We start from the raw sequence: 17,365 nt of genomic DNA on the forward strand, positions 1-17,365 counted from the left end.
TATGCTTACACATTTTGATTACCAAAGCATTTAACATTCTATCAATAATTTGACATGGAAAACACATTTTGATTTTTTTTTAATGTCTGGTATCAACAATGCTGCGGTGCTGATTGATCTCAGAATTCAGTCACTATTAGATTGACTTAGTGGAATTTATAGCAAGATTCCGTTGTAGTCTAGTTGGTTAGGATACTCGGCTCTCACCCGAGAGACCCGGGTTCAAGTCCCGGCAACGGAACTTACTTTTTGGCACTCCTTTTATTGTTTGATTCTTCATAATTTGAAAGTAATGCTGAAATAGGATAAAACTATGGAATTTTATAAGTATATATTGAAGAGAATGAATTAAATAGACAAAACTTGATTTCTGAAAGCAGAGGCTAGTATATGGTAAAAACTTATTGTCACAGTGGCAGAGCCAAAAATTTTGCAGTGAGGGCCCAAGAAGAAAAAATATTTTAGCTCTGCCATTGTTAATAGTTGGAGGTATCTCTCAATGTTTTTGTCATCGAAATTAGTCGTAGGAAGACCTTTTTATGTTTTGCCTTTTTTCATCATTTAAAATTAGAAGATCTTAATAATAAAGAAATGTTTTCAGATAATTTAGTACTCAAGAAATAAATGCATATCAAGCAAATTTAATATAATCGAGAATAATTGATATATTCATTGTGTAACGACCTTAAAAAGAATTTCACCTACTAATAATATTAATAATAGGAGTATTAAGTTTTTCACAAGTAAAACAAATTGTTTAATTGTTCATATTAGAATATTTTGACAAAACTATTAATTAAGTATATTACAATACTAGTAAGAAAAAGTAGTACAATATTATATGATGTACTATATTACAGTACAAATAACATCTTTCAAACTTTAACCTTTAAAAGTCATGAATTAGAATATAGCATTGGGTAAAATTTTAAAATAATCTTAAAAGTCATTGGTAAATATAGCACGTCTAGAAAATATGGCCGATGCTTAACTTCTCTGCTTGATTTTGGGAGACTTCTATTGTTCCAATCGTAGCTACAATTTTACCTTCTTTAGATTTGTTCGTCGATCAAATCTAAGTGATTATAAATTTAATTAGTCGAAATTAACAACTAGTAGATTTCGCATATCCTAATTAATCATCAATTTATAAACATAATCATTTTACTATCAATTCATAAATTATTTGGCTAATATATTGAATACCGAACTTGTGTACGCAATTTTTTATACTACCATATATTTGCAATAAGGACATTTTTATCATTTCATGCCCTATCTATAATATAATCTCGATAACTATTATTACTATTTTATTAATAATACTTAAAAGTCCTATCTTACACGTTGATTACTGATCGTAAATCCTAGCTTAAGCTATGCTGCTATATTCATTCCAAAAAATCAATTGTCCCCCCAACTACCTTATTTATTTATCTATCAGGAATACGTAAGAGTATATCGAATGATTGATTCAAGCCTAAATAAGAGTGTGTATTATTATTGGCAGAATTTATTTAGGCAGGGCTATATATATATATATATATATGCATTTCCTGAATTCGGTAAAAGCTGTTCAGTTTCCTTTTCCAAGCATGTCTCCCTCCGGTTTGTTCCAAACAGTTTCCATGCTGTTCCTTGCTCATTTTGTGGTCCTACTCGTTTTCACACTGCAAACTGCAGAGACGCGGAGGTTGGCTGCAATTAACTCTTCAATCTCTGCATTTTTTGTGTTCGGTGACTCTACAGCTGATTCTGGCAACAACAACTATATTCCCACTATTAGTCGGAGCAACTTCCCGCCCTATGGCAAGGATCTTCCTGACCACATCTCCACCGGAAGGTTTACTAACGGCAAGCTCGTCCCTGACTATTTGTGTAAGTGTTTTCCTATTTTTCATTCATAATTTTGCAAGCAAATATAACTTACATGACAACAAAGTTCTAACTTAGTTGGTAAGATTCTGCGACCAGTATGTCCAGAATTGAGATGTACTGACTGTATCTTGTGATGTAAAACATTCTAACAAGATTACTTAATTTGTATATGGATAACAAAAAAGTATACTAAATCAAGAAAGTCTTGAGTTATCCATCAACTAGTTTGTAAAGTACATGAAGAAGTCCCTTTAATGTTATATTTGTGAAAGTGCAGCTTCTTATGCCGGGATCAAAGACATGATACCGCCATACTTAGACCCCACGCTCACCGTTGATGACCTCAAGACCGGAGTTTGTTTTGCTTCTGCCGGCACTGGCTTCGACCCCCTTACCGCCCAAATCAATGTCTCTCTTTCACCCTCTATCTCTCTCACACACAACACAAATGTGACACGTATTTTGACTATGGTGGATTTGTGGAAATGCAGGGGGTGATTCCTATACAAAAGCAACTGAAATATTTCAAAGAGTACAAATCAAGAATGGAAGTGGAGATTGGAAAGAAGAACACGAGAAGGCTGATAAGTAGTGCTTTTTTTCTAATAAGCGCGGGGACTAACGATTTTATGGTTAATTATTATGGGCCCACCAAAATTCGAAGCAAAACCTACAATATTTCTGCATATCAAGATTTCATACTGCAGCAAGGCCATCAACTCATTCAGGTACTACTATAATCTCTCCTTCACTATTGCATAAACAAATTACTGATTCATTCCAATTTCTTATACAACTATATTATTCTACGTGAGTTAGTTACTACCTCCATAAATGTTTGTCTCATTTCACTTTTTACCATTTTTGGTAGTGGATCTCATATTCCACTAACTCATTCGTACTCACATTTTATTATAAAACGAATATGTAAAAGTAAGAACCACAATCCACTAACTTTTTCAACTCGTTTTCCATTACATTTTTTAAAATCTGTGTCGGGTCAAAGTGGGACAATACTTGAGGGACGGAGGTAGTATATTATTCTAGGTGCTGCCGACAGCTTTACTCGAGTAAAGAGTGTGTACTATCTGTTCTGTTGGACTGTTCAACCATCAGTAGTAATAATATTAATATTTATGAGGTGGGCCACATTAAGTAGAGTCTGGTAGAACTTAAATTAGTTGGTTTTTTTTAAGGGAATTGTTAGTTATGAAAAACTATAAAGTAGGGAGTAGTACTAAATTTAAAGACCATAATGATGGTATGTTCTAAATCAGATATAAGGAAAATTAAAGAATGAACAGAAAAGAAATACTCCCCAACTATGTGGAATGTGGAAATAGAAACAAATTCAATAAGAGGTTACAACCACTTCATAAATTCATATGAGGTTTTAAATATAATAGGAGTAATATATTTATGTGGCATTATACATACGGCACCATACATTTTAATTAACTCTTTAGGAGATATACGACAGTCCATACATTGTGGATAAAGGAAAGAGATCGTTCATAGCCACTCAAATAAAAAATAGGGTTATCATTTTTTTCCAGATTTTCGGTGGTACTAGATTTATAAATTTATTCCAATTTTTTTAAATATCAATTTTATACGTGTTGTTTAAAATCATATCCAATAATTCAAAATCCATCACTAGATTAATCATTTGGCGCCTTGTTATTAATTTGACATGTGAGAGATTTATGTGTAAAGTTTCTTTCGAAACGTGTCAAATATGATCAAAGCATAAAATTTGTTGCAATAGAAAATACATATGTCAAGTCAACAGTTTGGCGCTGAAAATTAATCTAGCAATAGTATGTGATTATGATTCAAAACGTTAGTAAAATTAATATTTAGCTGAAAATTCTAGCGATAATATTTGATTATGTTTCAAAACTTTGATTAGGTACAAAATTAATATTTTAGCAATGAACCATAGATTTCAAATAATTCTAAAAAAATAGATAGAAACTATAATTGGCTCTAGAAACACATTTTTCTTTGACTATTATCTCACCCATTTTTAGAGGTGTACGAGTTATTGTAAGATAGATTGATGAATCGCTGCTATGAAGAAAGGTTTTAAGTTCGGGAAACGTCAAGGAGCTGAAACTCTTCAGCTACCGTTGGATCGCGCGCCTCACTCAACTTTAAATCTCACCCGTTCGATTAGCTTTTCGACCGTTAGAAACTTAGAGGTTAAATAGTTAGTTAGAGCTGTTGTAACAGTAGTTAGCTCATTGTGTAATCTTCATCCGATTTCAATGATAATCCTCTCTCAAGATTCTCCATACAATCTCTAAATCAAAACGCGCATTCGCACGCACACTCAATCGAAGATCAAACTTAACAATTGGCGCCATCCGGTGGGAAGGAGATTCTTGCGTTGATCTTGCGAAAAGGAATCGAATCTACGAAGCGAAATGGCTGCACGTTTTGAGGCGGAGAAATTCACAGGTAAAAATGATTTTGCTCTTTGGAAGATGAAGATGCGGGCGATGCTTACACAGCAAGGCCTTGCATCCGCATTGGAAGTGAAACCGAAGGGGGCGGAGCCTGAAAATCTGGAAGAGAAGGTGATTCAACAACGTGCGGAAAATGAAGCGAAGGCCTACAACACGATTGTACTATGCCTTGGAGATAAGGTGTTGCGGGAAATCGCGAGAGAGAAGACGGCAGCAGGTATAATGGCTAAACTTGAGGATTTATGCCTTACTAAATCGCTAGCGAATAGGTTGATTATGAAGCAGCGGTTGTATTCATATAAATTCTTGGAAGGAAAGGGGGTGTTGGAGCAGTTGGAGGATTTTAATAAAACTATCGATGATCTGGAGAATATAGATGTATCGATAGGTGATGAGGATAAGGCAATTCTGCTATTGAATGCGTTACCATCACAGTATGATCAACTGCGCGATGCTATTTTGTATGGGCGTGAGAGGACGGTGACGTTCTTCGAGGTGCAGACAGCCTTGAGATCGAAGGAGCTGCAAAATCTTGAGATGAAAGGAGGAAATTCATTCTCTGAAAGCTTGAACGTGAAGAAGTTCAAAGGGAAAAACCCATACAAGAAGCAGACTGATACACCAAAGTTTGTGCCGAATGAAGGACAAAAGGAAACCCGTTCTTGTCATTGGTGCAAGAAACCCGGTCACCTCAAGAAAGACTGTTTTGGTTGGAAAAGAAAGCAGCAAGAAGGTGGTGGAACAAAGGCTGTAAACTCAATTGAGGAGGTTGAAGATGATGAGCCTCCAGTGGCTTTGAATGTAGCAGACAAAAAGGATTGTGGTTCCTGGATCATGGACTCGAGTTGTAGTTTCCACATGAGCCACAATCTTTCTTGGTTTGAGAGCATAAAAGAAACATCAGGGTCTGTAATTCTGGGGAATAATCAGACTTGTTCCATCAAGGGGATTGGGGTGATCAGACTTCGGGTTGAACATGGTAGCAACATTTTGTTGAGTAAAGTCAGGTATATACCAGATATAAAGAGAAACCTGATATCATTAGGCACCCTTGAGAAGAAGGGATATAAATTTGTCTCTGAGGCTGGTGTCATGACCATAAGCAAGTCAGGAAAATTGTTGATGAAGGCTGAGAGAAAAGGGAGTTTATATTACATGACTGCTACTGTACAGAAGAGTGAATCAGAAGAATCATATGCTTTGGTTGCTGAAAATCTCAGAACTTGGCATGGCAGGCTGGGACATCCAGCCTTAGGCACTATAAAGGAGCTGGTAAAAAGAGGGCTCCTACATTGTGATGAAACAGAAGAAGATAGTACATTTCAATGTGAAGAATGTATGCTGGGAAAGGCAAAGAAGCTTAGCAATCCAAAGGCCAATCACACCTCCACAAAGCCACTTGATTATGCTCATAGTGACTTGTGGGGGCCTGCTCAAGTGAATTCCATTGGAGGGGGAAGATACTACATGAGCATCATAGATGACTACACAAGAAAGGTATGGATCTACATCTTAAAGGAAAAATCAGAAGCATTCTCTAAATTCAGGCACTGGTGCATAGAGATGGAGGCAGAAAAGCATACAAGTCTGGGCTGCCTGAGAACCGACAATGGATTGGAGTACTTGTCAAGGGAATTTGATGAGTTTTGCAAGGAAATAGGCATCAGGAGGCATAGAACGGTTCCCCTCAATCCACAGCAAAATGGAGTGGCAGAGAGGGCAAACCGCACAATTCTTGAGAGAACTAGATGTTTACTGATTGCTGCTGGTCTTGAAAAGAGGTTCTGGGCAGAGGCTGCTGCCACGGCTGTGATCTTGATGAACAAATGCCCTTCATCTTCTATAAATGGAGACATACCAGACAATAGATGGTTTGGGAGGCAGTGCACTTATGAGAATTTGAGGACCTTTGGTTGTAAAGCTTTTGCACACATCAAGCAGGGAAAACTTGAAGCAAGGGTGGTTAAATGTATCATGTTGGGGTATCAACCCGGTGTAAAAGGCTATAGGCTCTGGTGTGTTGAGCCTGGAAAAGGAAGAATAATAATCAGCAGGGATGTTGCTTTCTGGGGAAATGATTTGCCTTTTAAGAAAAGGTCAGATGCTACTACTTCTGATAATGCAGAGAGGATAGTTGCTCCTACACTTACTGAGTTTGAGGTGGAGCATGGGGAAGAGAATATGGGTGGAAATACTGCTGAAACTGGTGAGAGCAATGTACCAGATCCACCTCCACAATCCAACACTGATGATAAGGCTGACTGGAAACTGACTCGAGATAGAGTAAGAAGAGTTGTGAAGCCCTCAACAAGGTATTCAGATGCAGAATACCTGTACTTTTGTCTGATAGCTGCAGAAGAGGTTGAATATTCTGAGCCAAATACATATGAGGAAGCTGTTAGTGCAACAGATTTTGATAAATGGAAGCATGCAATGATTGATGAAATTGACTCATTACTGAAAAATGGTACATGGGTGTTGGTTGAAAGGCCGAATGGAAGGAGAATAGTCAGTTGTAAATGGATTTTCAAAAGAAAGTTAGAAGGTGGTGATGGTGATAAAGTCAGACACAAAGCTAGATTGGTTGCAAGGGGTTTCACACAAGAATATGGCATTGATTATGAAGAGGTGTTTTCTCCCGTGGTCAAACATACTTCTAATCAGAATTCTGTTGGCTATAGTGGTAAGAAAGGATTGGGAGCTAGAACAACTAGATGTTAAAACAGCCTTTTTGCTTGGTGAGCTCAAAGAGACTATTTATATGGTTCAACCCAGGGGATTTGTGAAGGCTGGACATGAGAGCAAGGTTTGCTTATTAAAGAAGAGCATTTATGGGTTGAAGCAAGCCAGCCGTCAGTGGCATATGAAGTTCAATGAGCACATGGTGAAGTCTGGTTTTCTGAGGTCTTCTTATGATGGATGTGTCTATATTAAGAGTGTAGATGGAGCTGCTGTGGCTTATCTACTCTTGTATGTAGATGATATGTTGCTAGCCGGAGCTGATATGAATGAAGTACAGAAGGTGAAGCATGATCTCAGTAATGCATTTGAGATGAAAGACCTAGGGCCCGCCAGAAGAATTCTGGGCATGGCCATAATCAGGAGCAGGGAAAAGAAGCAAATCTATCTTACCCAATCTGAATATGTCTCTAGGCTGTTGAGAAGGTTCAAGATGGAAGAAACAAAGAAAGTGGCAGTGCCTATGGCTCAACATTACAAGCTGATAGCAAGCCAACAGCCAAGAACTGAAGCTGAGATGAGGGAAATGCAGAATATACCTTATGCTAACATTATTGGAAGCATAATGTATGCTATGATTTGCACAAGGCCCGACATTGCACAAGCCATATCAGTAACCAGTAGGTACATGACAAACTATGGCAGAGAGCATTGGTCAGCATTGAAATGGCTGATGAGGTATCTGAGGGGAGCTACTGAGTGTGGAATCATGTTTGATGGTGGGAGTGAATGTGTGGGAGATGCTCTGATAGGATGGAGTGATTCAGACTTTGCTGGAAATCTAGATACGAGAAGATCTCAATCAGGGTATCTATTCACATTATATGGATCAGTTATCAGCTGGAAGAGCAGCTTGCAATCTGTGGTTGCTTTATCCACAACTGAGGCTGAGTTCATGGCATTGACATCTGCTGTGAATGAGAGTTCATGGCTGAAGGGTATGCTGAAAGATTTTGGTGTGGAGCAAGAATCACTAAGCATAGGTTGTGACAACAATAGTGCTTTGAGTTTAGCCAAGCACCAAGTATATCATGAGAGAAGTAAGCACATAGATGTGCGCTTGCACTTCATCCGGGAGAAGATAGAGGATGGTGAAATCAGAGTGTTCAAGGTCCACAAAGCTGACAATCCAGCTGATATGCTGACAAAACCAATGCCAAAGTTGAAGTTGGAGTTGTGCATGGACTTGATAAATCTCAGGAAGATTTAATGAAGGTGGAGCTAGTAGGCGAATCATCACGGTGGAGTTTGTAAGATAGATTGATGAATCGCTGCTATGAAGAAAGGTTTTAAGTTCGGGAAACGTCAAGGAGCTGAAACTCTTCAGCTACCGTTGGATCGCGCGCCTCACTCAACTTTAAATCTCACCCGTTCGATTAGCTTTTCGACCGTTAGAAACTTAGAGGTTAAATAGTTAGTTAGAGCTGTTGTAACAGTTGTTAGCTCATTGTGTAATCTTCATCTGATTTCAATGATAATCCTCTCTCAAGATTCTCCATACAATCTCTAAATCAAAACACGCATTCGCACACACACTCAATCGAAAATCAAACTTAACAGTTATGAACAAGGATTTTTTTTCTCAATACGAGTTGTCTTTCTTAAATCAATAGGGCGGGCGACTATATATTCTTAAACATTTTAAGTTATAGCATAGTATTTAGAAATAATCCATCTAGAGTGAGACGGAGAGAATAATTAATAATCCAAGACTAGTATTTAAAAATAATAATAATAATAATAATAATAATAATAATAATAATAATATATGCAATATGAAGTGCTAGAAACATACTCCTTATGATGTGAGAACAATTAATGATGGAATAGATAATTACTCTCCTTATAATAAAGTAAGCATCTCCAATGGCGGAAGTTCGGTCGGACTTCCGTGACGGGCGACCGGGACGTCCGCCATTGTAACACATACAGTCGGATACGAACGTCCCGTATGGACGTCGGATGTCCTCTGATATCCGCGCGACGGGCGGGTGGACGTCCGCCATTGTGTCGTGGGTCGGACGTCCGAGTTATAATTTTTTTTATAAAAAAACTCTATATATACGGCTCGTTGAAATTTTATTTCCGTAAACGTAAATTGCTTTATTTGTGAATTTGTGATTTTTTTTTATTGCGGGAAGTCCTAGTGGGAAGGGCGATGAGAAGGGCTGATTGTGCAGGGGAAGTCCTAGTGACGTGTCAGTGGGATGAGAAGTCCTAGTGACGTGTCAGTAGGATGGGAAGTCCTAGTGACGTGGCAGAAGGTGTTTTTGGGAAGTCCTAGTGGATGTCCGAGTGGGACATCCGTGCATTGGAGATGCTCTTAAAATATTAATGTTATTGACGTAATATTATGCTACGATTATTGAGCAACAAAAATTAAAATTGATTGAATTAAATGGTTGTAGTAATAATAATTTGGTGGATGCAGGGGCTATTGGAGCTGGGGGCAAGGAAGATTGCATTTGTGGGATTGCCACCAATAGGGTGCGTGCCAGCTGTCATCACTCTTTTTTCAGACAACGCTCTTACTCAGCGCGGCTGCATCCAGCGCCTCTCCGCCGTCGGCCCGCCGTTATAACACTCTACTCCAACGCAAGTTGGCGGCTCTGCAAAAGCAGACTCCCTCCGCCACTATCGTTTATCTCGATATATTTAATCCCATAGATCGCATGGTCAGAAATCCCAAACAATTCGGTAACTATATATATCTACGTACCTAATAAGAATTATTAGTGGTGTGATCAATTTTCCAAGATAATGAATTTGAAAAATGACAGGTTTTGAGAATGTGAACCGGGGTTGCTGCGGGAGCGGAATAATAGAACTTTCGGTGTTATGTAATCCATTATCTCCAATTTGTTTGGACGATGCAAAGTATCTCTTCTGGGACTCTGTACACCCAACTCAAGCCGCCTACTATTCTGTTTTTCTGGGCCTTCGTCCGCTTGTGGATCGATTCATGCACATTTAGCTATTTTTATTTTGTTTCAACTTTACATATTCATATTTATTTTGGGTGTGTAAAGATTCTCATTGAATGCTATCTCATGTGAGGAATAGTAGTTATCTAATTCACGTAAAGTCAAGCTTTGTCTCCATCTCGTTTCTCACTCATACTCCTCTGCTCTAGTCTACAACCATTGTCTGCGTGGGCTGAGGGATGCGCGGCGGATTTGCAGCGGTGGGAATAGACGGCAAATGGCATCGATTCAGATTTCAGAGTGAGAGCTGGGTTTGGGTGTGTTCTGTTCTACTCATTTTGCTCACTTCATTGCGAGAGAAGAAAGAAGGAACATAGGTTGGTGGAGAGAGAAACATTGATGATTAATTAATTACTAACTAATTAACATCTGATATATAGACGAATTAATTGATTGATTAATTAAAATGTGGTGGGCAATGATAAAACTGATTCAAAATGATGAATTAGTGCCATTATATATAAAAGGATTATTCCAAATTAAATATGAATTTTTATTTATTTTTTGTTGAGAAGCAGATTTTTTGTCTTCGTGTGATATATTTGCAATTCACAAAAATAGTTATGGTTAAAACGAAATTGTGTTGAATCCCAGTCTTTGATTAGATAAAAGTGTAGTTGAGTATGGTGTTAAGAGTAGTATGACAACTATGAAAAGCAACATTATGATGGGCTTATAACCACTGTGACAACTACGAAAAGCATCAATGATACACAAGATTCTTATAAGGATAGAGTGGTGTTGAAATTTTGGCAAAATATTTGCCATCTCACATCGGTGGGGAGTAGATAGTTTAGGGGTGTGGCTTCCTATAAAAGGAGCTCACCCCCCATTTTGTAATTCATCCTAAATTTGTAATCTCTTCTCCGTCTATATATAAGCGGGCTCTGCAGAGGGTGCTCGGAGACGTAGGTAATTTGGCCGAACTCCGTTATCAAAGTTTCGGGTGTGTTCTTTCTTTATTATTTATTTTGTTCCGCATTTATTTCTGGGTTTATTTTCTGTTGTGGTATTGTATTCAATATTATTTGCTGGTTTGGTAGTAGTGTTTTGTACACCGACTGATAAATTCTGTTGGGAGTCTGGTATTTAAGAGAGGACAGTGTCCCCACCAGTCTTTCCGGAGAATTTATTTGGGGAAGTAATTTTATCGAGTAGACCCCGTTGGGTTAACTCTAAAATTACTGAATCGGTTTATTTCACTATTTGAGAGAAAATTACCCGGTTTTCTCAACAAGTGGTATCAGAGCCAAAGGTTCGTCCTTGGTTCTGTTTGTTTGTAATATTGAATACTTTATTTTGAGTCTGTAATGGCGGGTAATGATCAAGAAAACAAGGCTAGTTCTTCGTCATCGTGGTCGAGGTTTCCACTGTCAAATATGAAATTGACGGTGGAGATATTTGACGGTACTGGTCATTTTGGTATGTGGCAGGGGGAGGTTCTAGACTCTCTTTTCCAGCAGGGTCTTGACATTGCCATTGAAGAAAAGAAACCAGAAGATATAGATGATAAAGATTGGAGTACCATAAATCGGTTAGCTTGTGGAACAATTCGGTCGTGTCTGTCCAGGGAGCAGAAGTATGCTGTCAAGAATGAGACTTCTGCACATAGATTGTGGAAGACACTGGAGGACAAATTTCTGAAGAAGAGTGGTCAGAATAAGCTCCTTATGAAGAAAAGGTTGTTCCGATTTGAATACCGATCAGGTACCACTATGAATGAACGCATTACTTTGTTTAACCAATTAGTAGCAGACCTGCTAAATTTAGATGTGAAATTTGAGGATGAGGATCTGGCATTGATGTTGTTGTCGTCTCTACCTGATGAATTTGAACATCTGGAGGCCACATTACTCCACGGTAAAGAGAATGTGTCTTTAGATACTGTATGTTCTGCTTTGTATAGTCATGAATTGCGAAAGACAGATAAAATGAAAGGCAAAGCAGTTACAGATGAAGCATTAGTGGCAAGAGGTCGTCAACAAGGCCGATCAAAGGAGAGAAGAGGAAGGTCCAAATCGAAAAACGAGCTGCCAAAGATGAGTGTGCTTTCTGTTATGAGAAAGGACATTGGAAGAAAGACTGCCCAAAGTTGAAGAAGAAAGAAAAGGCTTCGCAAGATGCAAATGTTGCCGAATGCAAAAATGATGCGGAGTCAGATTGTTCTTTGACGGTTTCACCTTCAACATCGCATCCAGACGAGTGGATATTGGATTCAGGTTGCACCTATCATATGTGTCCCATCAGGGAGTGGTTCTTTGATTTCGAAGAACTCAATGACGGACTTGTTTACATGGGGAATGACAGTCCATGTAAGACAGCCGGGATAGGCTCAATCAAGCTACGGAATCAGGATGGATCCACTAGAATTTTGAAGGATGTGCGGTACGTGCCCTAGTTGAAGAAGAATCTCATCTCATTGGGGGCCTTAGAATCTAAAGGCCTAGTTGTGATGATGCGAGATGGAATTCTTAAAGCAACTTCAGGAGCATTGGTGATGCTGAAAGGTGTGAGGAAGAACAATTTGTATTACTACCAAGGTAGTACAGTCGTGGGGACAGTAGCAACTGCAACTTCGAGTAATAAGAAGGATGCAGAGGCGACGAAGCTTTGGCATTTGCGATTGGGACATGCTGGTGAGAGATCATTGCAAATTCTCGCCAAGCAAGGATTATTGAAAGGTACGGAGTCTTGCAAATTAGAGTTTTGCGAGCATTGTGTTCTGGGAAAACAGCGAAGAGTGAAATTTGGCACTGCAATCCATAATACGAAGGGAATTCTGGATTACGTGCACTCAGATGTGTGGGGACCTGCCAAGACTCCGTCACTTGGAGGTAGACACTATTTTGTCACTTTTGTAGATGATTTTTCCAGGAGAGTTTGGGTGTACACTATGAAGAGCAAAAATGAAGTCCTTGGGATTTTTCTGAAATGGAAAGCTCAAGTTGAAAATCAGATGGGGAGGAAGATCAAGGTTCTCCGATCTGACAATGGTGGAGAATACAAGAGTGATCCTTTCCAAGATGTATGCCATGAGTGTGGCATAGTTCGGCACTTCACAGTGAGAAATACACCACAACAGAATGGAGTGTCAGAGCGTATGAATCGAACACTAGTGGAGAAAGTTCGTTGTATGCTGTCTAATGCTGGGCTAGACAGGAAATTTTGGGCTGAGGCCATCACATACGCTCAACACATTGTCAATCGTTTGCCATGTTCTGCCATTGATGGCAAGACTCCTTTAGAGATATGGTCCGGTAAACCTGCAACTGATTATGATTCTTTGCGTATTTTTGGTTCTATTGCATATTATCATGTGACTGAATCAAAGTTGGATCCACGTGCAAAGAAGGTTTTGTTTATGGGTTTCAGTGCTGGTGTTAAAGGATATCGGTTATGGTGTTTGGAGTCTAAGAAGACGATTCAGGTGGAGTATACACCGAAGCAGGTGGAGTTCGAAGAAGCAGTTGTAATCCGAACTACGAACACCACAAATGACTCTCCTATGGAAGAAGAAGAGTCAGATGATGAAGAGGTTCCACCCCAAGAACCTTCGCAGCAATCAGAGCCAATTGCAGTCAGGCGAACGAGGCGGGAAAATAAGAAACCTGCTCGATTTGCGGATATGGTAGCATATGCACTTCCAGTTGTTGATGATGTTCCATGTATCTTTTCGAAAGCTATTGAAAGTTCAGAAAGCGATGGTTGGAAAGGTGCTTTGGAAGAAGAGATGCAATCTCTTCAGAAGAACAAGACGTGGAAGCTGATGCCATTGCCGAAAGGCAAGAAGACAATTGGATGTAAATGGGTTTTTGCAAAGAAAGAGGGATTTCCTGACAAAGATGATGTTCGCTACAAAGCAAGATTGATAGCTAAAGGCTACGCCCAGAAGGAGGGAATTGATTACAATGAGGTATTTTCTCCTGTTGTTAAACATTCCTCAATTAGAATTTTGTTGGCTTTGGTAGCGCAGTTGAATTTGGAGCTAGCTCAACTTGATGTGAAGACCGCGTTTTTACACGGTGATCTGAAGGAGGAAATCTATATGACCCAACCGGAGGGATTCAAGGTTGCTGGTAAAGAAAATTGGATTTGCAAGTTGAACAAATCGTTGTACGGATTGAAGCAGTCTTCAAGACAGTGGTACAAACGGTTTGACAAGTTTATGAAGGATCAGATGTATACAAGAAGCAAATACGACCACTGTGTGTATTTGCGCAGACTTCAAGATGGTTCCTACATCTACCTACTCTTATACGTTGATGATATGCTGATAGCATCAAAGAGACAAGTTGAAATTGACAGATTGAAGGCTCAGTTGAGTAAAGAGTTCGAGATGAAGGATTTGGGGGAAGCCAAGAAGATTCTCGGCATGGAGATAACAAGAGATAGAGAAGGAGGCAAGCTTTGGCTGACACAGAAGCAGTATTTGACCAAAGTACTACAGCGTATTGGTATAAATGATGATTCCAAACCTGTAAGTACCCCACTTGCTCCTCATTTGAAACTTAGTTCTCAGTTATCTCCAAATACGGAAGATGAGCGAGAATATATGGCGAAGGTTCCCTATGCTAACGCAGTTGGAAGCTTGATGTATGCAATGGTGTGTACAAGACCAGACATTTCACAGGCCGTTGGTACTGTGAGCAGATACATGCATGATCCAGGAAAGGGTCATTGGCAAGTTGTGAAATGGATTCTGCGGTATATCAAAGGTACTGTAGAAATTGGTTTGTTGTTTGAGCAGGATAAATCACTTGGTCATTTTGCAGTTGGATATTGTGATTCCGACTATGCTGGTGATTTGGATAAGCGAAGATCTACTACGGGCTATTTGTTCACTTTAGCGAGTGCGACAGTTAGTTGGAAGTCTACCTTGCAGTCAACGGTAGCTTTGTCTACGACAGAGGCAGAGTACATGGCCATTACTGAAGCTGTGAAGGAGGCAATTTGGCTTCATGGGTTGCTGAAAGAATTAGGTGTTGGTCAGAAACAACTTTAAGTATATTCTGACAGCCAGAGTGCTATTCATTTAGCAAAGAATCAGGTCTTTCATGCAAGGACGAAGCACATTGATGTTCGCTATCATTTTGTGCGGGAAATTCTCGAAGAAGAGGAAATTGTCATCAGAAAGGTTCCAACTTTGGAGAATCCTGCAGATATGTTGACCAAGGTAATGACGAGAGCCAAGTTTGAACATTGTTTGAACTTGGTTAATATTCTGCGATTTGGAGCTGGCGCTTGACTGCGCCAATATGAAAGCACCGCGAGTCGTTTGTTTGGATGGAGAAGATTTGTATTCAGTGGAATTTGATATTTTGTCAAGGTGGAGATTTGTTGAAATTTTGGCAAAATATTTGCCATCCCACATCGGTGGGGGAGTAGATAGTTTAGGGGTGTGGCTTCCTATAAAAGGAGCTCACCCCCCATTTTGTAATTCATCCTAAATTTGTAATCTCTTCTCCGTCTATATATAAGCGGGCTCTGCAGAGGGTGCTCGGAGACGTAGGTAATTTGGCCGAACTCCGTTATCAAAGTTTCGGGTGTGTTCTTTCTTTATTATTTATTTTGTTCCGCATTTATTTCTGGGTTTATTTTCTGTTGTGGTATTGTATTCAATATTATTTGCGGGTTTGGTAGTAGTGTTTTGTACACCGACTGATAAATTCTGTTGGGAGTCTGGTATTTAAGAGAGGACAGTGTCCCCACCAGTCTTTCCGGAGAATTTATTTGGGGAAGTAATTTTATCGAGTAGACCCCGTTGGGTTAACTCTGAAATTACTGAATCGGTTTATTTCACTATTTGAGAGAAAATTACCCGGTTTTCTCAACAAGTGGTTGTCCTAGTGAGTGGCTGCTTGACTGAATTAAATTAAATTTTAGCAATATCGTAATTTTAGCAATACAAAGATAGATATACATGTTAATCTAAGGGCATCCGCAATGGGCGGACGATGGCACGCCCGATGGCGCGCATCGTCCGCATCCATTGTGGAGGTCGCGGACGATCAACCACGGACGATGGCACGCAGTTTCGTTTTTTTATAAATACCGTTCATTTGTAACATTTCATTTCACTCTATTTCATTTTCGAAACTTACAATTACATAATTACTACGAAATGGATTCAAGCCCCAATAGTCCTACGTTTAGCGCAGGGGCGCATTGGCCGGGTACAGAACCCGACGATTATCGTTCGTTCGACACCAACGCCCATTACGATCCCGATTTCAGTACGGAATCGTATGGGTTGTCTGACATGGAGCCGTCTCCGCACCGCCCAACCGCAGCGGCCGATCCCGACCCCGCCGCGACCGCTTCCGCCCCAGCGAGAAAGAAGCGGAACCGGTAGCGGGCGCAGAAGTTGCCGCCTCCCGGTAATTGCGATGAGTACGCCCCCGGCCGTACGAACTACAACGACGACGAAACTCTCACCTTGGCCCGGTGTTGGGTAGATATATAGGAAGATCCGATATTCGCGAACAACCAGCGACAAATCGCGTACTGGGAACGCATCGCGGACCTCTACAATTCGGTGAAGCCGCCGACCGCGTACAAGCGCAAGCGTGAGCAACTCCGCAAGCACTGGGATCAAGTCAAGAAGCAAGTGAACTTGTACGCGGCGGAGTTCGAGAAGTTCACGCCGGCACAGGGGAGTGGCGAGAGCGCGAGCGACGTGCGCGCTAAAGCGCTGTTGTCGTACCGGTTGATGTACGGCGACTTCAAGCACGAGGCCATCTGGGCGCTATTGAGCGACAAGCAGAAGTTCCAAGGTGGAATTCTGCACACTGGTGCGCCGAAGAGGACGAAGACCACTGAAGCTGGTGATTACACGAGCAGCGGCAGCGGCAACCACCCGGTTGACCTCAACCGGACGTACGTGGATGAAGGGAGTTCCGGCACACCGGTGTCCTTCCGGCGTCCTCCCGGCGTCAAGGCTGCGAAGGCCAAGGGGAAGGTGACCGCGACCTCATCGTCGACCGCTGCAACCCAAGCTCCGGTCCCGGTAGAGCTCACGACCCAGACGGCCACCGCGTTTGAGTCGTTAGCAACAGCGTCGATGGCAAGGACGATGTTGCAGACGCACAGGGCCCTCAAGAAGTGTACCGACCCCGACGAAGCCGAATATCTGCGGGCGTTACTCGATGAGCTGCGTCGGAAGTTGGGAATTGATCCGACTTAGTTTTTTTTTATTAGTTCAATGATGTAACTTTTTTTTATTAAAACTTCGCCGTTTGTTATTTAGACCGTTTTTTATTTACTCGTTACTTGTTATTTGAAAACAGTTAAATT

General features: G+C 40.4%; 1 non-coding gene and 1 pseudogene across 1 annotated transcript; both read left to right on the plus strand.

The window, feature by feature from the left end:
* The first annotated feature begins 168 nt into the window (after nucleotides 1-168).
* TRNAE-CUC lies at nucleotides 169-241 on the plus strand. Its single transcript has one exon. It is a non-coding gene; the product is annotated as a tRNA-Glu (tRNA).
* Nucleotides 242-1,554: 1,313 nt separating this feature from the next.
* Nucleotides 1,555-10,189, plus strand: LOC121811688 (annotated as a pseudogene).
* The last annotated feature ends 7,176 nt before the right edge of the window (nucleotides 10,190-17,365 follow it).

Source organism: Salvia splendens, chromosome 7 (assembly GCF_004379255.2).
Source record: "Salvia splendens isolate huo1 chromosome 7, SspV2, whole genome shotgun sequence".
Lineage (NCBI taxonomy): Eukaryota > Viridiplantae > Streptophyta > Magnoliopsida > Lamiales > Lamiaceae > Salvia > Salvia splendens.